This window comes from Phalangium opilio, unplaced genomic scaffold (genome assembly GCF_054372755.1).
Source record: "Phalangium opilio isolate 3A_F unplaced genomic scaffold, DU_Popi_V2 ptg000087l_1, whole genome shotgun sequence".
Taxonomy (NCBI): Eukaryota; Metazoa; Arthropoda; class Arachnida; order Opiliones; family Phalangiidae; genus Phalangium; species Phalangium opilio.
In genome coordinates, this window is record NW_028324192.1 from 3058364 (window position 1) to 3083916 (window position 25553).

Genomic DNA, 25553 nt, shown 5'->3' on the forward strand with positions numbered 1-25553 from the left:
GAGCCACGGAAGCCCAAAAATTAAATGTTCGTCAGGTATTGTGGAAAAACCTTGACTTTTTACGTAACATCTGAGACGTCACAACACCGCTCCCGGATGGGCTTGAACCACCAACCTTTCGGTTAACAGCCGAACGCGCTAACCATTGCGCCACGGAAGCCCAAAAATTAAATGGTCGTCAGGTATTGTGGAAAAACTTTGGCTTTCTACGTTACATTCGAGATCCCACAACACCGCTCCCGGGTATGCTTGAAGCACCAACCTATTGGCTAACAGCCGAACGCGCTAACCATTGAGCCACGGAAGCTCAGAAATTAAATGGTTGTCAGGTATTGTGGAAAAACTTTGGCTTTCTACGTTACATTTGAGACCCCACAACCACCAACCTTTCGATTAACAGCTGAACGCGCTAACCATTGAGCCACGGAAGCTCAGAAATTAAATGGTCGTCAGGTATTGTGGAAAAACTTTGGCTTTCTACGTTACATTTGAGATCCCACAACACCGCTCCCGGGTGGGCTCGAACCACCAACCTATTGGCTAACAGCCGAACGCGCTAACCATTGAGCCACGAAGGCTCAGATATTAAATGGTTGTCAGGTATTGTGGAAAAGTTTTGACTTTTTACGCTACATCTGAGACCTCACAACACCGCTCCCGAAAGGGCTCAAACCACCAGTCTTTTGAATAACAGCTGAACGCGCTAACCATTGCGCCCCGGAAGCCCAAAAATTAAATGGTCGTCAGGTATTGTGGAAAAACTTTCGCTTTCTACGTTACATTTGAGATCCCACAACACCGCTCCCGGGTGGGCTCGAACCACCAACCTATTGGCAAACAGCCGAACGCGCTAACCATTGAGCCACGAAAGCTCAGAAATTAAATGGTTGTCACGTATTGTGGAAAAGTTTTGACTTTTTACGCTACATCTGAGACCCCACAACACCTCTCTCGGGTGGGCTCGAACTACCAACCTTTCGATTAACAGCTGAACGCGCTAATTATTGCGCCACGGAAGCCCAAAAATTAAATGGTCGTCAGGTATTCTGGAAAAATTTTGGCTTTCTACGTTACATTCGTGATCCCACAACACCGCTCCCGGGTGGGCTTGAACCACCAACCTTTCGGTTACCAGCCGAACGCGCTAACCATTGCGCCACGGAAGCCCAAAAATTAAATGGTCGTCAGGTATTGTGGAAAAACTTTGGCTTTCTACGTTACATTTGAGACCCCACAACCACCAACCTTTCGATTAACAGCTGAACGCGCTAACCATTGAGCCACGGAAGCTCAGAAATTAAATGGTTGTCAGGTATTGTGGAAAAACTTTGGCTTTCTACGTTACATTTGAGACCCCACAACACCGCTCCTGGGTGGGCTCGAACCACCAACCTATGGGTCAACAGCAGAACGCGCTAACCATTGCGCCACGTAAGCCCAAAAATTAAATGCTCGTCAGGTTTTGCGTAAAAACCTTGACTTTTTACGTCACATCTGAGACCTCACAACACCGCTCCCGGATGAGCTCGAACCACCAATCTATTGGTTAACAGCCGAACGCGCTAACCATTGAGCCAAGGAAGCTCGGAAATTAAATGGTTGTCAGGTATTGTGGATAAGTTATGACTTATTACGTTACATCTGATACCCTACAACACCTCTCCCGGTTGGGATCGAACCACCAACCTTTCGGTTAACAGCCGAACGCGCTAACCATTGCCCCAAGGAAGCCCAAAAATTAAATGTTCGTCAGGTATTGTGGAAAAACCTTGAAATTTTACGTTACATTTGAGATCCCACAACACCGCTCCCGGGTGGGCTCGAACCACCAACCTATTGGTTAACAGCCGAACGCGCTAATCATTGAGCCACGGAAGCCCAGAAATTAAATGGTTTTCACGTATTGTGGAAGAGTTTTGACTTTTTACGCTACATCTGAGACCCCACAACACCTCTCCCGGGTGGGCTCGTACCACCAACCTTTCGATTAACAGCTGAACGCGCTAACCATTGCGCCACGGAAGCCCAAAAATTAAATGGTCGTCAGGTATTTTGGAAAAACCTTGACTTTTAACGTCACATCTGAGACGTCACAATACCGCCCCCGGATGGGCTCGAACCACCAACCTATTGGTTAACAGCCGAACGCGCTAACCATTGAGCCACGGAAGCCCAAAGTTAAATGCTCGTCAGGTATTGTGTAAAAACCTTGACTTTTTACGTCACATCTGAGACCTCACAACACCGCTCCCGGATGGGCTCGAACCACCAACCTATTGGTTAACAGCCGAACGCGCTAACCATTGAGCCACGGAAGCCCAAAATTAAATGCTCGTCAGGTATTGTGTAAAAACCTTGACATTTTACGTTACATCTGAGACCTCACAACACCGCTCCCGGATGGGCTCGAACCACCAACCTATTGGTTAACAGCCGAACGCGCTAACCATTGCGCCACGGAAGCCCAAAATTTAAATGGTCGTCAGGTGTTGTGGAAAAAACCTTGACTTTTTACATCACATCTGAGACGTCACAACACCGCTCCCGGATGGGCTCGAACCACACACCTATTAGTTAACAGCCGAACGCGCTAACCTTTGAGCCACGGAAGCTCACAAATTAAATGGTTGTCAGGTATTGTAGATAAGTTATGACTTTTTACGTTACATCTGAGACCCTACAACACCTCTTCCGGTTGGGCACGAACCACCAACCTTTCGGTTAACAGCCGAACGCACTAACAATTGCGCCAAGGAAGCCCAAAAATTTAATGGTCGTCAGGTATTGTGGCAAAACTTTGGCTTTCTACGTTACATTTGAGATCCCACACCACCGCTCCCGGGTGGGCTCGAACCACCAACCTATTGGTTAACAGCCGAACGCGCTAACCATTGAGCCACGGAATCTCAGAAATTAAATGGTTGTCACGTATTGTGGATACGTTTTGACTTTTTACGCTACATCTGAGACCCCACAACACCTCTTCCGGGTGGGCTTGAACCACCAGCCTTTCGATTAACAGTTGAACGCGCTAATAATTGCGCCAAGGAAGCCCAAAAATTAAATGTTCGTCAGGTATTGTGGAAAAACTCTGACATTTTACGTTACATCTCAGACCTCACAACACCGCTCCCGGATGGGCTCGAACAACCAACCTATTGGTTAACAGCCGAACGCGCTAACCATTGCGCCACGGAAGCCCAAAAATTAAATGTTCGTCAGGTATTGTGGAAAAACTCTGACATTTTACGTTACATCTAAGACCTCACAACACCGCTCCCGGATGGGCTCGAACCACCGACCTATTGGTTAACAGCCGAACGCGCTAACCATTGAGCCACGGAAGCTCAGAGACTAAATGGTTGTCAGGTATTGTGGATAAGTTATGACTTATTACGTTACATCTGAGACCCTACAACACCTCTCACGGTTGGGCTCGAACCACCAACCTTTCGGTTGACAGCCGAACGCGCTAACCATTGCGCCAAGGAAGCCCAAAAAATAAATGGTCGTCAGGTATTGTGGAAAAACTTTGTCTTTCTACGTTACATTTGAGATCCCACAACACCGCTCCCGGGTGGGCTCGAACCACCACCCTATTGGTTAAAAGCTGAACGCGCTAACCATTCAGCCACGGAAGCTCAGAAATTAAATGGTCGTCACGTATTGTGGAAAAGTTTTGACTTTTTACGCTACATCTGAGACCCCACAACACCTCTCCCGGTTGGGCTCGAACCACCAACCTTTCGGTTAACAGCCGAACGCGCTAACCATTGCGCCATGGAAGCCCAAAAATTAAATGTTCGTCAGGTATTGTGGAAAAACCTTGACTTTTTACGTCACTTCTGAGACCTCACAACACCGCTCCCGGATGGGCTCGAACCACCAACCTATTGGTTAACAGCCGAACGCGCTAACCATTGAGCCACGGAAGCTCAGAAATTAAATGGTCGTCACGTATTGTGGAAAAACTTTGGCTTTCTACGTTACATTTGAGATCCCACAACACCGCTCCCGGGTGGGCTCGAACCACCAACCTATTGGTTAACAGCCGAACGCGTTAACCATTGCGCCACGGAAGCCCAAAATTTAAATGGTCGTCAGGTATTGTGGAAAAACTTTGGCTTTCTACGTTACGTTTGAGATCCCACAACGCCGCTCCCGGGTGGGCTCGAACCACTAACCTATTTGTTAACTGCTGAACGCGCTAACCATTGCGCCACGGAAGCTAAAAATTAAATGCTCGTCAGGTATTGTGTAAAAACCTTGACTTTTTACGTCACTTCTGAGACCTCACAACACCGCTCCCGGATGGGCTCGAACCACCAACCTATTGGTTAACAGCCGAACGCGCTAACCATTGCGCCACGGAAGCCCAAAAATTAAATGTTCGTCAGGTATTGTCGAAAAACTCTGACATTTTACGTTACATCTGAGACCTCACAACACCGCTCCCGGATGGGCTCGAACCACCAACCTATTGGTTAACAGCCGAACGCGCTAACCATTGAGCCACGGAAGCTCAGAGATTAAATGGTTGTCAGGTGTTGTGGATAAGTTATGACTTATTACGTTACATCTGAGACCCTACAACACCTCTCTCGGTTGGTCTCGAACCACCAACCTTTCGGTTAACAGCCGAACGCGCTAACCATTGCGCCAAGGAAGCCCAAAAAATAAATGGTCGTCAGGTATTGTGGAAAAACTTTGTCTTTCTACGTTACATTTGAGATCCCACAACACCGCTCCCGGGTGGGCTCGAACCACCACCCTATTGGTTAAAAGCTGAACGCGCTAACCACTCAGCCACGGAAGCTCAGAAATTAAATGGTTGTCACGTATTGTGGAAAAACTTTGGCTTTCTACGTTACATTTGAGATCCCACAACACCGCTCCCGGGTGGGCTCGAACCACCAACCTATTTGTTAACAGCCGAACGCGTTAACCATTGCGCCACGGAAGCCCAAAAATTAAATGGTCGTCAGGTATTGTGGAAAAACTTTGGCTTTCTACGTTACGTTTGAGATCCCACAACGCCGCTCCCGGGTGGGCTCGAACCACTAACCTCTCGATTAACAGCTGAAAGCGCTAACCATTGCGCCACGGAAGCCCAAAAATTCAATGGTCGTCCGGTATTGTGGAAAAACCTGGACTTTTTGCGTAACATCTGAGACCTCATAGCACCGCTCCCGGGTGTGCTCGAACCACCAACCTTTCTGTTAACAGCCGAACGCGCTAACGATTGCGCCACGGAAGCCCCAAAATTAAATGGTCGTCCGGTATTGTGGAAAAACCTGGACTTTTTACGTCACATCTGAGACGTCACAACACCGCTCCCGGATGGGCTCGAACCACCAACCTATTGGTTAACAGCCGAACGCGCTAATCATTGAGCCACGGAAGCTCAGAAATTAAATATGTTTTCACGTATTGCGGAAAATTTTTGACTTTTTACGCTACATCTGAGACCCCACAACACCTCTCTCGGGTGGGCACGAACCTTCAACCTTTCGATTAACAGCTGAACGCGCTAATCATTGCGCCACGGAAGCCCAAAAATTAAATGGTCGTCAGGTATTGTGGAAAAACATTGGCTTTCTACGTTACGTTTGAGATCCCACAACACCGCGCCCGGGTGGGCTCGAACCACCAACCTATTGGTTAACAGCCGAACGCGTTAACCATTGCGCCACGGAAGCCCAAAAATTAAATGGTCGTCAGGTATTGTGGAAAAACTTTGGCTTTCTACGTTACGTTTGAGATCCCACAACGCCGCTCCCGGGTGGGCTCGAACCACTAACCTATTTGTTAACTGCTGAACGCGCTAACCATTGCGCCACGGAAGCTAAAAATTAAATGCTCGTCAGGTATTGTGTAAAAACCTTGACTTTTTACGTCACTTCTGAGACCTCACAACACCGCTCCCGGATGGGCTCGAACCACCAACCTATTGGTTAACAGCCGAACGCGCTAACCATTGCGCCACGGAAGCCCAAAAATTAAATGTTCGTCAGGTATTGTCGAAAAACTCTGACATTTTACGTTACATCTGAGACCTCACAACACCGCTCCCGGATGGGCTCGAACCACCAACCTATTGGTTAACAGCCGAACGCGCTAACCATTGAGCCACGGAAGCTCAGAGATTAAATGGTTGTCAGGTGTTGTGGATAAGTTATGACTTATTACGTTACATCTGAGACCCTACAACACCTCTCTCGGTTGGTCTCGAACCACCAACCTTTCGGTTAACAGCCGAACGCGCTAACCATTGCGCCAAGGAAGCCCAAAAAATAAATGGTCGTCAGGTATTGTGGAAAAACTTTGTCTTTCTACGTTACATTTGAGATCCCACAACACCGCTCCCGGGTGGGCTCGAACCACCACCCTATTGGTTAAAAGCTGAACGCGCTAACCATTCAGCCACGGAAGCTCAGAAATTAAATGGTTGTCACGTATTGTGGAAAATTTTTGACTTTTTACGCTACATCTGAGACCCCACAACACCTCTCTCGGGTGGGCACGAACCTTCAACCTTTCGATTAACAGCTGAACGCGCTAATCATTGCGCCACGGAAGCCCAAAAATTAAATGGTCGTCAGGTATTGTGGAAAAACATTGGCTTTCTACGTTACGTTTGAGATCCCACAACACCGCGCCCGGGTGGGCTCGAACCACTAACCTATTGGTTAACAGCCGAACGCGCTAACAATTGAGCCACGGAGGCTCAGAAATTAAATGGTTGTCACGTATTGTGGAAACGTTTTGACTTTTAACGCTACATCTGAGACCCCACAACACCTCTCCCGGGTGGGCTCGAACCACCAACCTTTCGGTTAACAGCCGAACGCGCTAACCATTGCGCCATGGAAGCCCAAAAATTAAATGTTCGTCAGGTATTGTGGAAAAACCTTGACTTTTTACGTCACATCTGAGACCTCACAACACCGCTCCCGGATGGGCTCGAACCACCAACCTATTGGTTAACAGCCGAACGCGCTAACCATTGAGCCACGGAAGCTCAGAAATTAAATGGTCGTCACGTATTGTGGAAAAACTTTGGCTTTCTACGTTACATTTGAGATCCCACAACACCGCTCCCGGGTGGGTTCGAACCACCAACCTATTGGTTAACAGCCGAACGCGCCACGGAAGCCCAAAAATTAAATGCTCGTCAGGTATTGTGGAAAAACCTTGACTTTTTACGTCACATCTGAGACCTCACAACACCGCTCCCGGATGGGCTCGAACCACCAACCTATTGGTTAACAGCCGAAAGCGCTAACCATTGAGCCACGGAAGCTCAGAAATTAAATGGTTGTCACGTATTGTGGAAAAGTTTTGACTTTTTACGCTACATCTGAGACCCCACAACACCTCTCCCGGGTGGGCTCGAACCTTCAACCTTTCGATTAACAGCTGAACGCGCTAATCATTGAGCCACGGAAGCCCAAAAATTAAATGGTCGTCAGGTATTGTGGAAAAACTTTGGCTTTCTACGTTACATTTGAGATCACACAACACCGCTCCCGGATGGGCTCGAACCACCAACCTATTGGTTAACAGCCGAACGCGCTAACCATTGAGCCACGGAAGCCCAAAAATTAAATGGTCGTCAGGTATTGTGGAAAAACTTTGGCTTTCTACGTCACATCTGAGACCTCACAACACCGCTCCCGGATGAGCTCGAACCACCAACCTATTGGTTAACAGCCGAACGCGCTAACCATTGAGCCACGGAAGCTCAGAAATTAAATGATTGTCACGTATTGTGGATAAGTTTTGACTTTTTACGCTACATATGAGACCCCACAACACCTCTCCCGGGTGGGCTCGAACCTTCAACCTTTCGATTAACAGCTGAACGCGCTAATCATTGCGCCACGGAAGCCCAAAAATTAAATGTTCGTCAGGTATTGTGAAAAACTCTGACATTTTACGTTACATCTGAGACCTCACAACACCGCATCCCGGATGGGCTCGAACCACAAACCTATTGGTTAACAGCCGAACGCGCTAATCATTGAGCCACGGAAGCCCAGAAATTAAATGGTTGTCACGTATTGTGGAAAGGTTTTGACTTTTTACGCTACATCTGAGACCCCACAACACCTCTCCCGGGTGGGCTCGTACCACCAACCTCTCGATTAACAGCTGAACGCGCTAACCATTGCGCCACGGAAGCCCAAAAATTCAATGTTCGACAGGTATTGTGGAAAAACTCTGACATTTTATGTTACATTTGAGACGTCACAACACCGCTCCCGGGAGAGCTCAAACCACCAGTCTTTTGAATAGCAGCTGAACGCGCTAACCATTGCGCCACGGAAGCCCAAAAGTTAAATGCTCGTCAGGTATTATGTAAAAACCTTGACTTTTTACGTCACATCTGAGACCTCACAACACCGCTTCCGGATGGGGTCGAACCACCAACCTATTGGTTAACAGCCGAACGCGCTAACCATTGCGCCACGGAAGCCCAAAAATTAAATGGTCGTCATTTATTGTGCAAAAACTTTGGCTTTCTACGTTACATTTCAGATCCCACAACACCGCTCCCGGGTGGGCTCGAACCACTAACCTATTGGTTAACAGCCGAACGCGCTAACCATTGAGCCACGGAAGCTCAGAAATTAAATGGTTGTCAGGTATTGTGGAAAACCTTGACTTTTTACGTCACATCTGAGACCTCACAACACCGCTCCCGGATGGGCTCGAACCACCAACCTATTGGTTAACAGCCGAACGTGCTAACCATTGCGCCATGGAATCCCAAAAATTAAATGGTCGTCAGGTATTGTGGAAAAATTTTGGCTTTCTACGTTACATTTGAGATCACACAACACCGCTCCCGGGTGGGCTCGAACCACCAACCTATTGGTTAACAGCCGAACGCGCTAACCATTGCGCCAAGGAAGCCCAAAATTTAAATGCTCGTCAGGTATTGTGTAAAAACCTTGACTTTTTACGTCACATCTGAGACCTCACAACACCGCTCCCGGATGGCTCGAACCACCAACCTATTGGTTAACAGCCGAACGCGCTAAACATTGCGCCACGGAAGCCCAAAAGTTAAATGCTCGTCAGGTATTGTGTAAAAACCTTGACTTTTTACGTCACATCTGAGACCTCACAACACCGCTCCCGGATGGGCTCGAACCACCAACCTATTGGTTAACAGCCGAACGCGCTAAACATTGCGCCACGGAAGCCCAAATGTTAAACGCTCGTCAGGTATTGTGTAAAAACCTTGACTTTTTACGTCACATCTGAGACCTCACAACACCGCTCCCGGATGGGCTCGAACCACCAACCTATTGGTTAACAGCCGAACGCGCTAACCATTGCGCCACGGAAGCCCATAAGTTAAATGCTCGTCAGGTATTGTGTAAAAACCTTGATTTTTTACGTCAAATCTGAGACCTCACAACACCGCTCCCGGATGGGGTCGAACCACCAACCTATTGGTTAGCAGCCGAACGCGCTAACCATTGCGCCACGGAAGCCCAAAAATTAAATGGTCGTCATTTATTGTGCAAAAACTTTGGCTTTCTACGTTACATTTGAGATCACACAACACCGCTCCCGGATGGGCTCGAACCACCAACCTATTGGTTAACAGCCGAACGCGCTAACCATTGAGCCACGGAAGCCCAAAAATTAAATGGTCGTCAGGTATTGTGGAAAAACTTTGGCTTTCTACGTCACATCTGAGACGTCACAACACCGCTCCCGGATGGGCTCGAACCACACACCTATTGGTTAAAAGCCGAACGCGCTAACCTTTGAGCCACGGAAGCTCAGAAATTAAATGGTTGTCAGGTATTGTAGATAAGTTAAGACTTTTTACGTTACATCTGAGACCCTACAACACCTCTCCCGGGTGGGCTCGAACCTTCAACCTTTCGATTAACAGCTGAACGCGCTAATCATTGCGCCACGGAAGCCCAAAAATTAAATGTTCGTCAGGTATTGTGGAAAAACTCTGACATTTTACGTTACATCTGAGACCTCACAACACCGCTCCCGGGAGAGCTCAAACCACCAGTCTTTTGAATAGCAGCTGAACGCGCTAACCATTGCGCCACGGAAGCCCAAAAGTTAAATGCTCGTCAGGTATTATGTAAAAACCTTGACTTTTTACGTCACATCTGAGACCTCACAACACCGCTTCCGGATGGGGTCGAACCACCAACCTATTGGTTAACAGCCGAACGCGCTAACCATTGCGCCACGGAAGCCCAAAAATTAAATGGTCGTCATTTATTGTGCAAAAACTTTGGCTTTCTACGTTACATTTCAGATCCCACAACATCGCTCCCGGGTGGGCTCGAACCACCAACCTATTGGTTAACAGCCGAACGCGCTAACCATTGAGCCACGGAAGCTCAGAAATTAAATGGTTGTCAGGTATTGTGGAAAACCTTGAATTTTTACGTCACATCTGAGACCTCACAACACCGCTCCCGGATGGGCTCGAACCACCAACCTATTGGTTAACAGCCGAACGTGCTAACCACTGCGCCACGGAAGCCCAAAAATTAAATGGTCGTCAGGTATTGTGGAAAAATTTTGGCTTTCTACGTTACATTTGAGATCACACAACACCGCTCCCGGGTGGGCTCGAACCACCAACCTATTGGTTAACAGCCGAACGCGCTAAACATTGCGCCACGGAAGCCCAAATGTTAAATGCTCGTCAGGTATTGTGTAAAAACCTTGACTTTTTACGTCACATCTGAGACCTCACAACACCGCTCCCGGATGGGCTCGAACCTCCAACCTATTGGTTAACAGCCGAACGCGCTAACCATTGCGCCACGGAAGCCCATAAGTTAAATGCTCGTCAGGTATTGTGTAAAAACCTTGATTTTTTACGTCAAATCTGAAACCTCACAACACCGCTCCCGGATGGGGTCGAACCACCAACCTATTGGTTAGCAGCCGAACGCGCTAACCATTGCGCCACGGAAGCCCAAAAATTAAATGGTCGTCATTTATTGTGCAAAAACTTTGGCTTTCTACGTTACATTTGAGATCACACAACACCGCTCCCGGATGGGCTCGAACCACCAACCTATTGGTTAACAGCCAAACGCGCTAACCATTGAGCCACGGAAGCCCAAAAATTAAATGGTCGTCAGGTATTGTGGAAAAACTTTGGCTTTCTACGTTACATCTGAGACCTCACAACACCGCATCCCGGATGGGCTCGAACCACAAACCTATTGGTTAACAGCCGAACGCGCTAATCATTGAGCCACGGAAGCCCAGAAATTAAATGGTTGTCACGTATTGTGGAAAAGTTTTGACTTTTTACGCTACATCTGAGACCCCACAACACCTCTCCAGGGTGGGCTCGTACCACCAACCTCTCGATTAACAGCTGAACGCGCTAACCATTGCGCCACGGAAGCCCAAAAATTCAATGTTCGACAGGTATTGTGGAAAAACTCTGACATTTTATGTTACATTTGAGACGTCACAACACCGCTCCCGGGAGAGCTCAAACCACCAGTCTTTTGAATAGCAGCTGAACGCGCTAACCATTGCGCCACGGAAGCCCAAAAATTAAATGGTCGTCAGGTATTGTGGAAAAACTTTGGCTTTCTACGTTACATTTGAGATCACACAACACCGCTCCCGGGTGGGCTCGAACCACCAACCTATTGGTTAACAGCCGAGCGCGCTAACCATTGCGCCACGGAAGCCCAAAAGTTAAATGCTCGTCAGGTATTATGTAAAAACCTTGACTTTTTACGTCACATCTGAGACCTCACAACACCGCTCCCGGATGGGGTCGAACCACCAACCTTTCGGTTAACAGCTGAACGCGCTGACCATTGCGCCACGGAAGCCCAAAAATTAAATGGTCGTCAGGTATTGTGGAAAAATTTTGGCTTTCAACGTTACATTTGAGATCCCAAAACACCGCTCCCGGGTGGGCTCGAACCACCAACCTATTTGTTAACAGCCGAATTCGCTAACCATTGAGCCACGGAAGCTCAGAATTTAAATGGTCGTCAGGTGTTGTGGAAAAAACCTTGACTTTTACGTCACATCTGAGACGTCACAACACCGCTCCCGGATGGGCTCGAACCACACACCTATTGGTTAAAAGCCGAACGCGCTAACCTTTGAGCCACGGAAGCTCAGAAATTAAATGGTTGTCAGGTATTGTAGATAAGGTAAGACTTTTTACGTTACATCTGAGACCCTACAACACCTCTCCCGGGTGGGCTCGAACCTTCAACCTTTCGATTAACAGCTGAACGCGCTAATCATTGCGCCACGGAAGCCCAAAAATTAAATGTTCTTCAGGTATTGTGGAAAAACTCTGACATTTTACGTTACATCTGAGACCTCACAACACCGCTACCGGATGGGCTCGAACCACCAACCTATTGGTTAACAGCCGAACGCGCTAACCATTGCGCCACGGAAGCCCAAAATTTAAATGGTCGTCAGGTGTTGTGGAAAAAACCTTGACTTTTTACGTCACATCTGAGACGTCACAACACCGCTCCCGGATGGGCTCGAACCACACACCTATTGGTTAACAGCCGAACGCTGTAAAAAGTCAAGGTTTTTACACAATACCTGACGAGCATTTAATTTTTTAACTTCCGTGGCGCAATGGTTAGCGCGTTCAGCTTTTAACCAATAGGGTGGTGGTTCGAGCCCACCCGGGAGCGGTGTTGTGGGATCTCAAATGTAACGTAGAAAGACAAAGTTTTTCCACAATACCTGACGACCATTTATTTTTTGGGCTTCCTTGGCGCAATGGTTAGCGCGTTCAGCTGTTAACCGAAAGGTTGGTGGTTCGAGCCCAACCGAGAGAGGTGTTGTAGGGTCTCAGATGTAACGTAATAAGTCATAACTTATCCACAATACCTGACAACCATTTAATTTCTGAGCTTCCGTGGCTCAATGGTTAGCGCGTTCGGCTGTTAACCAATAGGTTGGTGGTTCGAGCCCATCCGGGAGTGGTGTTGTGAGGTCTCAGATGTAACGTAAAATGTCAGAGTTTTTCCACAATACCTGACGAACATTTAATTTTTGGGTTTTCCGTGGCGCAATGGTTAGCGCGTTCGGCTGTTAACCAATAGGTGGGTTGTTCGAGCCCATCCGGGAGCGGTGTTGTCAGGTCTCAGATGTGACGCAAAAAGTCAAGGTTTTTACACAATACCTGACGAGCATTTAATTTTTGGGCTTCCGTGGCTCAATGGTTAGCGCGTTCGGCTGTTAACCAATAGGTTGGTGGTTCGAGCCCACCCGGGAGCGGTGGTGTGGGATCTCATATGTAACGTAGAAAGCCAAAGTTTTGCCACAATACCTGACGACCATTAAATTTTTGGGCCTTCTTGGCGCAATTATTAGTGCGTTCGGCTGTTAACCGAAAGGTTGGTGGTTCGAGCCCAACCGGAAGAGGTGTTGTAGGGTCTCAGATGTAACGTGAAAAGTCATAACTTATCTACAATACCTGACAACCATTTAATTTCTGAGCTTCCGTGGCTCAAAGGTTAGCGCGCTCGGCTGTTAACCAATAGGTGTGTGGTTCGAGCCCATCCGGGAGCGGTGTTGTGACGTCTCAGATGTGACGTAAAAAGTCAAGGTTTTTTCCACAACACCTGACGACCATTTAAATTTTGGGCTTCCGTGGCGCAATGGTTAGCGCGTTCGGCTGTTAACCAATAGGTTGGTGGTTCGAGCCCATCCGGTAGCGGTGTTGTGAGGTCTCAGATGTAACGTAAAATGTCAGAGTTTTTCCACAATTCCTGACGAACATTTAATTTTTGGGCTTCCGTGGCGCAATGATTAGCGCGTTCAGCTGTTAATCGAAAGGTTGAAGGTTCGAGCCCACCCGGGAGAGGTGTTGTAGGGTCTCAGATGTAACGTAAAAAGTCTTAACTTATCTACAATACCTGACAACCATTTAATTTCTGAGCTTCCGTGGCTCAAAGGTTAGCGCGTTCGGCTTTTAACCAATAGGTGTGTGGTTCGAGCCCATCCGGGAGCGGTGTTGTGACGTCTCAGATGTGACGTAAAAGTCAAGGTTTTTTCCACAACACCTGACGACCATTTAAATTCTGAGCTTCCGTGGCTCAATGGTTAGCGAATTCGGCTGTTAACAAATAGGTTGGTGGTTCGAGCCCACCCGGGAGCGGTGTTTTGGGATCTCAAATGTAACGTTGAAACCCAAAATTTTTCCACAATACCTGACGACCATTTAATTTTTGGGCTTCCGTGTCGCAATGGTCAGCGCGTTCAGCTGTTAACCGAAAGGTTGGTGGTTCGAGCCCATCCGGGAGCGGTGTTGTGATGTCTCAGATGTAACGTAAAATGTCAGAGTTTTTCCACAATACCTGACGAACATTTATTTTTCGGGCTTGCCTGGCGCAACAATTAGCGCGTCCAGCTGTTAATCGAAAGGTTGGTGGTTCGAGCCCACCCGGGAGCGGTGTTGTGGGATCTCAAATGTAACGTAGAAAACCAAAGTTTTTCCACAATACCTGACTACCATTTAATTTTTGGGCTTCCTTGGCGCAATGGTTAGCGCGTTCGGCTGTTAACCAATAGGTTGGTGGTTCGAGCCCACCCGGGAGCGGTGGTGTGGGATCTCATATGTAACGTAGAAAGCCAAAGTTTTGCCACAATACCTGACGACCATTAAATTTTTGGGCCTTCTTGGCGCAATTATTAGCGCGTTCAACTGTTAATCGAAAGGCTGGTGGTTCAAGCGCACCCGGAAGAGGTGTTGTGGGGTCTCAGATGTAGCGTAAAAAGTCAAAACTTATCCACAATACGTGACAACCATTTAATTTCTGAGCTTCCGTGGCTCAATGGTTAGCGCGTTCGGCTGTTAACCAATAGGTTGGTGGTTCGAGCCCACCCGGGAGCGGTGGTGTGGGATCTCAAATGTAACGTAGAAAGCCAAAGTTTTGCCACAATACCTGACGACCATTAAATTTTTGGGCTTCCTTGGCGCAATGGTTAGCGCGTTCGGCTGTTAACCGAAAGGTTGGTGGTTCGAGCCCAACCGGAAGAGGTGTTGTAGGGTCTCAGATGTAACGTAAAATGTCAGAGTTTTTCCACAATACCTGACGAACATTTAATTTTTGGGCTTCCGTGGCGCAATGATTAGCGCGTTCAGCTGTTAATCGAAATTTTGAAGGTTCGAGCCCACCCGGGAGAGGTGTTGTGGGGTCTCAGATGTAGCGTAAAAAGTCAAAACTTTTCCACAATACGTGACAACCATTTAATTTCTGAGCTTCCGTGGCTCAATGGTTAGCGCGTTCGGCTGTTAACCAATAGGTTGGTGGTTCGAGCCCATCCGGGAGCGGTGTTGTGAGGTCTCAGATGTGAAGTAAAAAGTCAAAGTTTTACCTCAATACCTGACGACCATTTAATATTTGGCCTCCGTTGCGCAATGGTTAGCGCGTTCGGCTGTTAACCGAAAGGTTGGTGGTTCGAGCCCACCCGGGAGCGGTGTTGTGGGATCTCTAATGTAACGTAAAAAGCCAAAGTTTTTCCACAATACCTGACGACCATTTTTTTTTTGGGCGTCCGTGGCGCAATGGTTAGCGCGTTCGGCTGTTAACCGAAAGGTTGGTGGTTCGAGCCCATCCGGGAGCGGTGTTGTGACGTCTCAGATGTTACGTAAAATGTCAGAGTTTTTCCACAATACCTGACGAACATTTATTTTTCGGGCTTGCCTGGCGCAATAATTAGCGCGTCCAGCTGTTAATCGAAAGGTTGGTGGTTCGAGCCCACCCGGGAGCGGTGTTGTGGGATCTCAAATGTAACGTAGAAAACCAAAGTTTTTCCACAATACCTGACTACCATTTAATTTTTGGGCTTCCTTGGCGCAATGGTTAGCGCGTTCGGCTGTTAACCGAAAGGATGGTGGTTCGAGCCCACCTGGGAGAAGTGTTGTAGGGTCTCAGATGTAACGTAAAAAGTCATAACTTATCCACAAAACCTAACAACCATTTAATTTTTGAGCTTCCGTGGCTCAATGGTTAGCGCGTTCGGCTGTTAACCAATAGGTTGGTGGTTCGAGCCCACCCGGGAGCGGTGGTGTGGGATCTCAAATGTAACGTAGAAAGCCAAAGTTTTGCCACAATACCTGACGACCATTAAATTTTTGGGCTTCCTTGGCGCAATGGTTAGCGCGTTCGGCTGTTAACCGAAAGGTTGGTGGTTCGAGCCCAACCGGAAGAGGTGTTGTAGGGTCTCAGATGTAACGTAAAATGTCAGAGTTTTTCCACAATACCTGACGAACATTTAATTTTTGGGCTTCCGTGGCGCAATGATTAGCGCGTTCAGCTGTTAATCGAAATTTTGAAGGTTCGAGCCCACCCGGGAGAGGTGTTGTGGGGTCTCAGATGTAGCGTAAAAAGTCAAAACTTTTCCACAATACGTGACAACCATTTAATTTCTGAGCTTCCGTGGCTCAATGGTTAGCGCGTTCGGCTGTTAACCAATAGGTTGGTGGTTCGAGCCCATCCGGGAGCGGTGTTGTGAGGTCTCAGATGTGAAGTAAAAAGTCAAAGTTTTACCTCAATACCTGACGACCATTTAATATTTGGCCTCCGTTGCGCAATGGTTAGCGCGTTCGGCTGTTAACCGAAAGGTTGGTGGTTCGAGCCCACCCGGGAGCGGTGTTGTGGGATCTCTAATGTAACGTAAAAAGCCAAAGTTTTTCCACAATACCTGACGACCATTTTTTTTTTGGGCGTCCGTGGCGCAATGGTTAGCGCGTTCGGCTGTTAACCGAAAGGTTGGTGGTTCGAGCCCATCCGGGAGCGGTGTTGTGACGTCTCAGATGTTACGTAAAATGTCAGAGTTTTTCCACAATACCTGACGAACATTTATTTTTCGGGCTTGCCTGGCGCAATAATTAGCGCGTCCAGCTGTTAATCGAAAGGTTGGTGGTTCGAGCCCACCCGGGAGCGGTGTTGTGGGATCTCAAATGTAACGTAGAAAACCAAAGTTTTTCCACAATACCTGACTACCATTTAATTTTTGGGCTTCCTTGGCGCAATGGTTAGCGCGTTCGGCTGTTAACCGAAAGGATGGTGGTTCGAGCCCACCTGGGAGAAGTGTTGTAGGGTCTCAGATGTAACGTAAAAAGTCATAACTTATCCACAAAACCTAACAACCATTTAATTTTTGAGCTTCTGTGGCTCAATGGTTAGCGCGTTCGGCTGTTAACCAATTGGTTGGTGGTTCGAGCCTATCCGGGAGAAGTGTTGTGACGTCTCAGATGTAACGTAAAATGTCAGAGTTTTTCCACAATACCTGACGAACATTTAATTTTTGGGCTTGCGTGGCGCAATGGTTAGCGCGGTCAGCTGTTAATCGAAAGGTTGGTGGTTCGAGCCCACCCGGGAGAGGTGTTGTTGGGTCTCATATGTAGCGTAAAAAGACAAAACTTTTCCACAATACGTGACAACCATTTATTTTCTGAGCTTTCGTGGCTCAATGGTTAGCGCGTTCGGCTGTTAACCAATAGGTTGGTGGTTCGAGCCCACCCGGGAGCGGTGTTTTTGGATCTCAAATGTAACATAAATAGCCAAAGTTTTTCCACAATACCTGACGACCATTTAATTTTTGGGCGTCCGTGGCGAATGGTTAGCGGGTTCGGCTGTTAACCGAAAGGTTGGTGGTTCGAGCCCTCGCGGGAGCGGTGTTGTGACGTCTCAGATGTAACGTAAAATGTCAGAGTTTTTCCACAATACCTGACGAGCATTTAATATTTGGGCTTCCGTGGCGCAATGGTTAGCGCGTTCAGCTGTTAATCGAAAGGTTGGTGGTCCGACCCCACCCGGAAGAGGTGTTGTGGGGTCTCAGATGTAGCGTAAAAAGTCAAAACTTTTCCACAATACGTGACAACCATTTAATTTCTGAGCTTCCGTGGCTCAATGGTTAGCGCGTTCGGCTGTTAATCGAAAGGTTGGTGGTTCGAGCCCATCCGGGAGCGGTGTTGTGAGGTCTCGGATGTGAAGTAAAAAGTCAAAGTTTTACCTCAATACCTGACGAAAATTTAATTTTTGGGCTTCAGTGGCGCAATGGTCAGCGCATTCAGCTGTTAACCGAAAGGTTGGTGGTTCGAGCCTCCCAGGAGCGGTGTTGTGTCGTCTCAGATATAACGTAAAATGTCAGAGTTTTTCCACAATACCTGACGAACATTTAATTTTTGGGCGTCCGTGGCGAATGGTTAGCGCGTTCGGCTGTTAACCGAAAGGTTGGTGGTTCGAGCCCTCCCGGGAGCGGTGTTGTGACGTCTCAGATGTAACGTAAAATGTCAGAGTTTTTCCACAATACCTGACGAGCATTTAATATTTGGGCTTCCGTGGCGCAATGGTTAGCGCGTTCAGCTGTTAATCGAAAGGTTGGTGGTTCGAGCCCACCCGGGAGAGGTGTTGTGAGGTCTCAGATGTAGCGTGAAAAGTCAAACTTTTTCCATAATACGTGATAACCATTTATTTTCTGATCTTTCGTGGCTCAATGGTTAGCGCGTTCGGCTGTTAACCAACAGCTTGGTGTTTCGAGCCCACCCGGGAGCGGTGTTTTTGGATCTCAAATGTAACGTAAATAGCCAAAGTTTTTCCGCAATACCTGACGACCATTTTTTTTGGGCGTCCGTGGCGCAATGGTTAGCGCGTTCGGCTGTTAACCGAAAGGTTGGTGGTACGAGCCCATCCGGGAGCGGTGTTGTGAGGCCTCAGATGTGAAGTAAAAAGTCAAAGTTTTACCTCAATGCCTGACGAGCATATAATTTTTGGGCTTCCGTGGCGCAATGGTTAGCGCGTTCAGCTTTTAATCGAAAGGTTGGTGGTTCGAGCCCACCCGGAAGAGGTGTTGTGGGGTCTCAGATGTAGCGTAAAAAGTCAAAACTTTTCCACCATACTAAAAACATTGAGCTACGACAAACAGTAGTCGAGTAATTAAGCTAATCGTAAACAAACAAACCCCTCCATAGGAAATGCATTAGACTATACTTTGCAGGCCCATAACTCTGTGTCTACTAGAGATACGGGGATGTCCTTAGGATATGTTATAGTCCAAATTGTCCCCCATCTAACCATACTAAAAACTTTGGGCTACGACAAACAGGGGCCGAGTACTTAAGCAAAACGTAACGAAACAAACCCCCTCCATAGGAAATGCATTAGACTATACTTTGGACGCTCTTAACTCTGTTTCTACTGGATATACGGGGAAGTCCTTTGAGTATGTTATAGTCCAATTTGTCCCCCATCTAACCATACTAAAAATTTTGAGCTACGACAAACAGGGGCCGAGTAATTAAGCTAAACGTAAACAAACAACCCGTCCATAGGAAATGCATTAGACTATATTTTGCAGGCCAATAACTCTGTGTCTACTAAAGATACGGGGATGTCCTTAGGATATGCTATAGTCCAAATTGTCCCCCATCTAACCATACTAAAAACATTGAGCTACGACAAACAAGGGCCGAGATATTAAGCAAAATGTTCGTCAACTTTGGTATCGTCTCACTTATTTTTATTATGTTACTTATGATTTTTGCACTAAACTTTGGAGGCTCATAACTCTTGTTCTACAAGAGATACTGGGATCTCCTTTGGATATGTTATAGTACTCATTGCTCCCCATACAAGGATACTTTAAACTTGAGGCTACCTCAATATCGTCGTCAACTTATTTTTTGTCTCACTTATTGTTAGAAGGTTACTTTTGATTTTTGAAAATAAACTTTGCAGGCTCGTAACTCTGTTTCTACTGGAGATAAGGGGATGTCCTTTGAGTATGTTATAGACCAATTTGTCCCCCATCTAGCCATACTAAGAATTAGGGCTACGACAAACAGTAGTCGAGTAATTAAGCTAATCGTATACAAACAAACCCCTCCATAGGAAATACATTAGACTAAATTCTGGAGGCTCGTAACTCTGGTTCTACCAGAGATACGGGGATGTAAATAATGTGACCTTGACACAAATGTTCGGATAATTATAAAGGTCTTTGCATGTTCCAAGCAAAAAAAAAAAAACTTCGTGGTTTCGAATCTGTGGCCTTCCGAGAGTGAGGCGGATGCGATAACCGCTACACTAAAGATATGTTATTATTTTTAATCGAAAGAACAGGGTCAAGTAATTAAGCAATACGTGAACAAACAAACCCCTCCATAGAAAATGCATTAGACTACACTTTGCAGGCTCGTAACTCTGTTTCTACTGGAGATACGGGGATTTCCTTTGAGTATGTTATAGTCCAATTTGTCCCCCATCTAACCATACTAAAAACATTGAGCTACGACAAACAGTAGTCGAGTAATTAAGCTAATCGTAAACAAACAAACCCCTCCATAGGAAATGCATTAGACTATACTTTGCAGGCCCATAACTCTGTGTCTACTAGAGATACGGGGATGTCCTTAGGATATGTTATAGTCGAAATTATCCCCATCTAACCATACTAAAAACTTTGGGCTACGACAAACAGGGGCCGAGTACTTAAGCAAAACGTAACGAAACAAACCCCCTCCATAGGAAATGGACGATACCAAAGTTGACGAACATTTTGCTTAATATCTCGGCCCTTGTTTGTCGTAGCTCAATGTTTTTAGTATGGTTAGATGGGGGACAATTTGGACTATAGCATATCCTAAGGACATCTCCGTATCTTTAGTAGACACAGAATTATGGGCCTGCAAAATATAGTCTAATGCATTTCCTATGGACGGGTTGTTTGTTTACGTTTAGCTTAATTACTCGGCCCCTGTTTGTCGTAGCTCAAAATTTTTAGTATGGTTAGATGGGGGACAAATTGGACTATAACATACTCAAAGGACTTCCCCGTATATCCAGTAGAAACAGAGTTAAGAGCCTCCAAAGTATAGTCTAATGCATTTCCTATGGAGGGGGTTTGTTTCGTTACGTTTTGCTTAAGTACTCGGCCCCTGTTTGTCGTAGCCCAAAGTTTTTAGTATGGTTAGATGGGGGACAATTTGGACTATAACATATCCTAAGGATATCCCCGTATCTCTAGTAGACACAGAGTTATGGGCCTGCAAAGTATAGTCTAATGCATTTCCTATGGAGGGGTTTGTTTGTTTACGATTAGCTTAATTACTCGACTACTGTTTGTCGTAGCTCAATGTTTTTAGTATGGTTAGATGGGGGACAAATTGGACTATAACATACTCAAAGGAAATCCCCGTATCTCCAGTAGAAACAGAGTTACGAGCCTGCAAAGTATAGTCTAATGCATTTTCTATGGAGGGGTTTGTTTGTTCACGTATTGCTTAATTACTTGACCCTGTTCTTTCGATTAAAAATAATAACATATCTTTAGTGTAGCGGTTATCGCATCCGCCTCACTCTCGGAAGGCCACAGATTCGAAACCACGAAGTTTTTTTTTTTTGCTTGGAACATGCAAAGACCTTTATAATTATCCGAACATTTGTGTCAAGGTCACATTATTTACATCCCCGTATCTCTGGTAGAACCAGAGTTACGAGCCTCCAGAATTTAGTCTAATGTATTTCCTATGGAGGGGTTTGTTTGTATACGATTAGCTTAATTACTCGACTACTGTTTGTCGTAGCCCTAATTCTTAGTATGGCTAGATGGGGGACAAATTGGTCTATAACATACTCAAAGGACATCCCCTTATCTCCAGTAGAAACAGAGTTACGAGCCTGCAAAGTTTATTTTCAAAAATCAAAAGTAACCTTCTAACAATAAGTGAGACAAAAAGTAAGTTGACGACGATATTGAGGTAGCCTCAAGTTTAAAGTATCCTTGTATGGGGAGCAAAGAGTACTATAACATATGCAAAGGAGATCCCAGTATCTCTTGTAGAACAAGAGTTATGAGCCTCCAAAGTTTAGTGCAAAAATCATAAGTAACATAATAAAAATAAGTGAGACGATACCAAAGTTGACGAACATTTTGCTTAATATCTCGGCCCCTGTTTGTCGTAGCTCAATGTTTTCAGTATGGTTAGATGAAGGACAAATTGGACTATAACATATCCTAAGGACATCCCGGTATCTCTAGTAGACACAGAGTTATGGGCCTGCAAAGCATAGTCTAATGCATTTCCTATGGAGGCGTTTGTTTGTTCACGTATTGCTTAATTACTTGACCCTGTTCTTTCGATTAAAAATAATAACATATCTTTAGTGTAGCGGTTATCGCATCCGCCTCACTCCCGGAAGGCCACAGGTTCGAAACCGCGAAGTTTTTTTTTGCTTGGAACATGCAAAGACCTTTATAAGTATCCGAACATTTGTGTCAAGGTCACATTATTTACATCCCCGTATCTCTGGTAGAACCAGAGTTACGAGCCTGCGAAGTTTATTTTCAAAAATCAAAAGTAACCTTCTAACAATAAGTGAGACAAAAAATAAGTTGACGACGATATTGAGGTAGCCTCAAGTTTAAAGTATCCTTGTATGGGGAGCAATGAGTACTATAACATATCCAAAGGAGATCCCAGTATCTCTTGTAGAACAAGAGTTATGAGCCTCCAAAGTTTAGTGCAAAAATCATAAGTAACATAATAAAAATAAGTGAGACGATACCAAAGTTGACGAACATTTTGCTTAATATCTCGGCCCTTGTTTGTCGTAGCTCAATGTTTTTAGTATGGTTAGATGGGGGACAATTTGGACTATAGCATATCCTAAGGACATCCCCGTATCTTTAGTAGACACAGAGTTATGGGCCTGCAAAATATAGTCTAATGCATTTCCTATGGACGGGTTGTTTGTTTACGTTTAGCTTAATTACTCGGCCCCTGTTTGTCGTAGCTCAAAATTTTTAGTATGGTTAGATGGGGGACAAATTGGACTATAACATACTCAAAGGACTTCCCCGTATATCCAGTAGAAACAGAGTTAAGAGCCTCCAAAGTATAGTCTAATGCATTTCCTATGGAGGGGGTTTGTTTCGTTACGTTTTGCTTAAGTACTCGGCCCCTGTTTGTCGTAGCCCAAAGTTTTTAGTATGGTTAGATGGGGGACAATTTGGACTATAACATATCCTAAGGATATCCCCGTATCTCTAGTAGACACAGAGTTATGGGCCTGCAAAGTATAGTCTAATGCATTTCCTATGGAGGGGTTTGTTTGTTTACGATTAGCTTAATTACTCGACTACTGTTTGTCGTAGCTCAATGTTTTTAGTATGGTGGAAAAGTTTTGACTTTTTACGCTACATCTGAGACCCCACAACACCTCTTCCGGGTGGGCTCGAACCACCAACCTTTCGATTAAATGCTGAACGCGCTAACCATTGCGCCACGGAAGCCCAAAAATTAAATGCTCGTCAGGTATTGAGGTAAAACTTTGACTTTTTACTTCACATCTGAGGCCTCACAACACCGCTCCCGGATGGGCTCGAACCACCAACCTTTCGGTTAACAGCCGAACGCGCTAACCATTGCGCCACGGACGCCCAAAAAAATGGTCGTCAGGTATTGCGGAAAAACTTTGGCTATTTACGTTACATTTGAGATCCAAAAACACCGCTCCCGGGTGGGCTCGAAACACCAAGCTTTTGGTTAACAGCCGAACGCGCTAACCATTGAGCCACGAAAGATCAGAAAATAAATGGTTATCACGTATTATGGAAAAAGTTTGACTTTTCACGCTACATCTGAGACCTCACAACACCTCTCCCGGGTGGGCTCGAACCACCAACCTTTCGATTAACAGCTGAACGCGCTAACCATTGCGCCACGGAAGCCCAAATATTAAATGCTCGTCAGGTATTGTGGAAAAACTCTGACATTTTACGTTACATCTGAGACGTCACAACACCGCTCCCGGGAGGGCTCGAACCACCAACCTTTCGGTTAACAGCCGAACGCGCTAACCATTCGCCACGGACGCCCAAAAATTAAATGTTCGTCAGGTATTGTGGAAAAACTCTGACATTTTACGTTATATCTGAGACGACACAACACCGCTCCTGGGAGGGCTCGAACCACCAACCTTTCGGTTAACAGCTGAATGCGCTGACCATTGCGCCACGGAAGCCCAAAAATTAAATTTTCGTCAGGTATTGAGGTAAAACTTTGACTTTTTACTTCACATCCGAGACCTCACAACACCGCTCCCGGATGGGCTCGAACCACCAACCTTTCGATTAACAGCCGAACGCGCTAACCATTGAGCCACGGAAGCTCAGAAATTAAATGGTTGTCACGTATTGTGGAAAAGTTTTGACTTTTTACGCTACATCTGAGACCCCACAACACCTCTTCCGGGTGGGGTCGAACCACCAACCTTTCGATTAACAGCTGAACGCGCTAACCATTACGCCACGGAAGCCCAAATATTAAATGCTCGTCAGGTATTGTGGAAAAACTCTGACATTTTAGTTACATCTGAGACGTCACAACACCGCTCCCGGGAGGGCTCGAACCACCAACCTTTCGGTTAACAGCCGAACCCGCTAACCATTCGCCACGGACGCCCAAAAATTAAATGGTCGTCAGGTATTGTGGAAAAACTTTGGCTATTTATGTTACATTTGAGATCCAAAAACACCGCTCCCGGGTGGGCTCGAACCACCAACCTATTGGTTAACAGCCGAACGCGCTAACCATTGAGCCACGAAAGCTCAGAAAATAAATGGTTGTCACGTATTGTGGAAAAGTTTTGTCTTTTTACGCTACATATGAGACCCAACAACACCTCTCCCGGGTGGGCTCGAACCACCAACCTTTCGATTAACAGCTGACCGCGCTAAACATTGCGCCACGCAAGCCCAAAAATTAAATGTTCGTCAGGTATTGTGGAAAAACTCTGACATTTTACGTTACATCTGAGACGTCACAACACTTCTCCCGGATAGGCTCGAACCACCAACCAATTGGTTAACAGCCGAACGCGCTAACCATTGAGCCACAGAAGCTCAAAAATTTAATGGTTGTTAGGTTTTGTGGATAAGTTATGACTTTTTACGTTACATCTGAGACCCTACAACACTTCTCCCAGGTGGGCTCGAACCACCATCCTTTCGGTTAACAGCCGAACGCGCTAACCATTGCGCCAAGGAAGCCCAAAAATTAAATGGTAGTCAGGTATTGTGGAAAAACTTTGGTTTTCTACGTTACATTTGAGATCCCACAACACCGCTCCCGGGTGGGCTCGAACCACCAACCTTTCGATTAACAGCCGAACGCGCTAACCATTGCGCAACGGAGGCCAAATATTAAATGGTCGTCAGGTATTGAGGTAAAACTTTGACTTTTTACGTAACATCTGAGACGTCACAACACCGCTCCCGGATGGGCTCGAACCACCAACCTTTCGGTTAACAGCCGAACGCGCTAACCATTGCGCCACGGACGCTCAAAAAACAAATGGTCGTCAGGTATTGTGGAAAAACTTTGGCTTTTTACGTTACATTAGAGATCCCACAACACCGCTCCCGGGTGGGCTCGAACCACCAACCTTTCGGTTAACAGCCGAACGCGCTAACTATTGCGCAACGGAGGCCAAATATTAAATGGTCGTCAGGTATTGAGGTAAAACTTTGACTTT

The 25553-nt window shown here is 46.3% G+C and overlaps 3 non-coding genes across 3 annotated transcripts; all 3 read right to left on the bottom strand.

Annotated features, from left to right (window-relative positions):
* Positions 1-1093: 1093 nt before the first annotated feature.
* Positions 1094-1166, bottom strand: TRNAT-GGU (transfer RNA threonine (anticodon GGU)). Its single transcript has one exon. It is a non-coding gene; the product is annotated as a tRNA-Thr (tRNA).
* An 8267-nt stretch (positions 1167-9433) lies between these two features.
* On the bottom strand, positions 9434-9506 carry TRNAS-GCU (transfer RNA serine (anticodon GCU)). The gene has a single exon. It is a non-coding gene; the product is annotated as a tRNA-Ser (tRNA).
* A 1396-nt stretch (positions 9507-10902) lies between these two features.
* On the bottom strand, positions 10903-10975 carry TRNAS-GCU (transfer RNA serine (anticodon GCU)). Its single transcript has one exon. It is a non-coding gene; the product is annotated as a tRNA-Ser (tRNA).
* Between the last annotated feature and the right edge of the window lie 14578 nt (positions 10976-25553).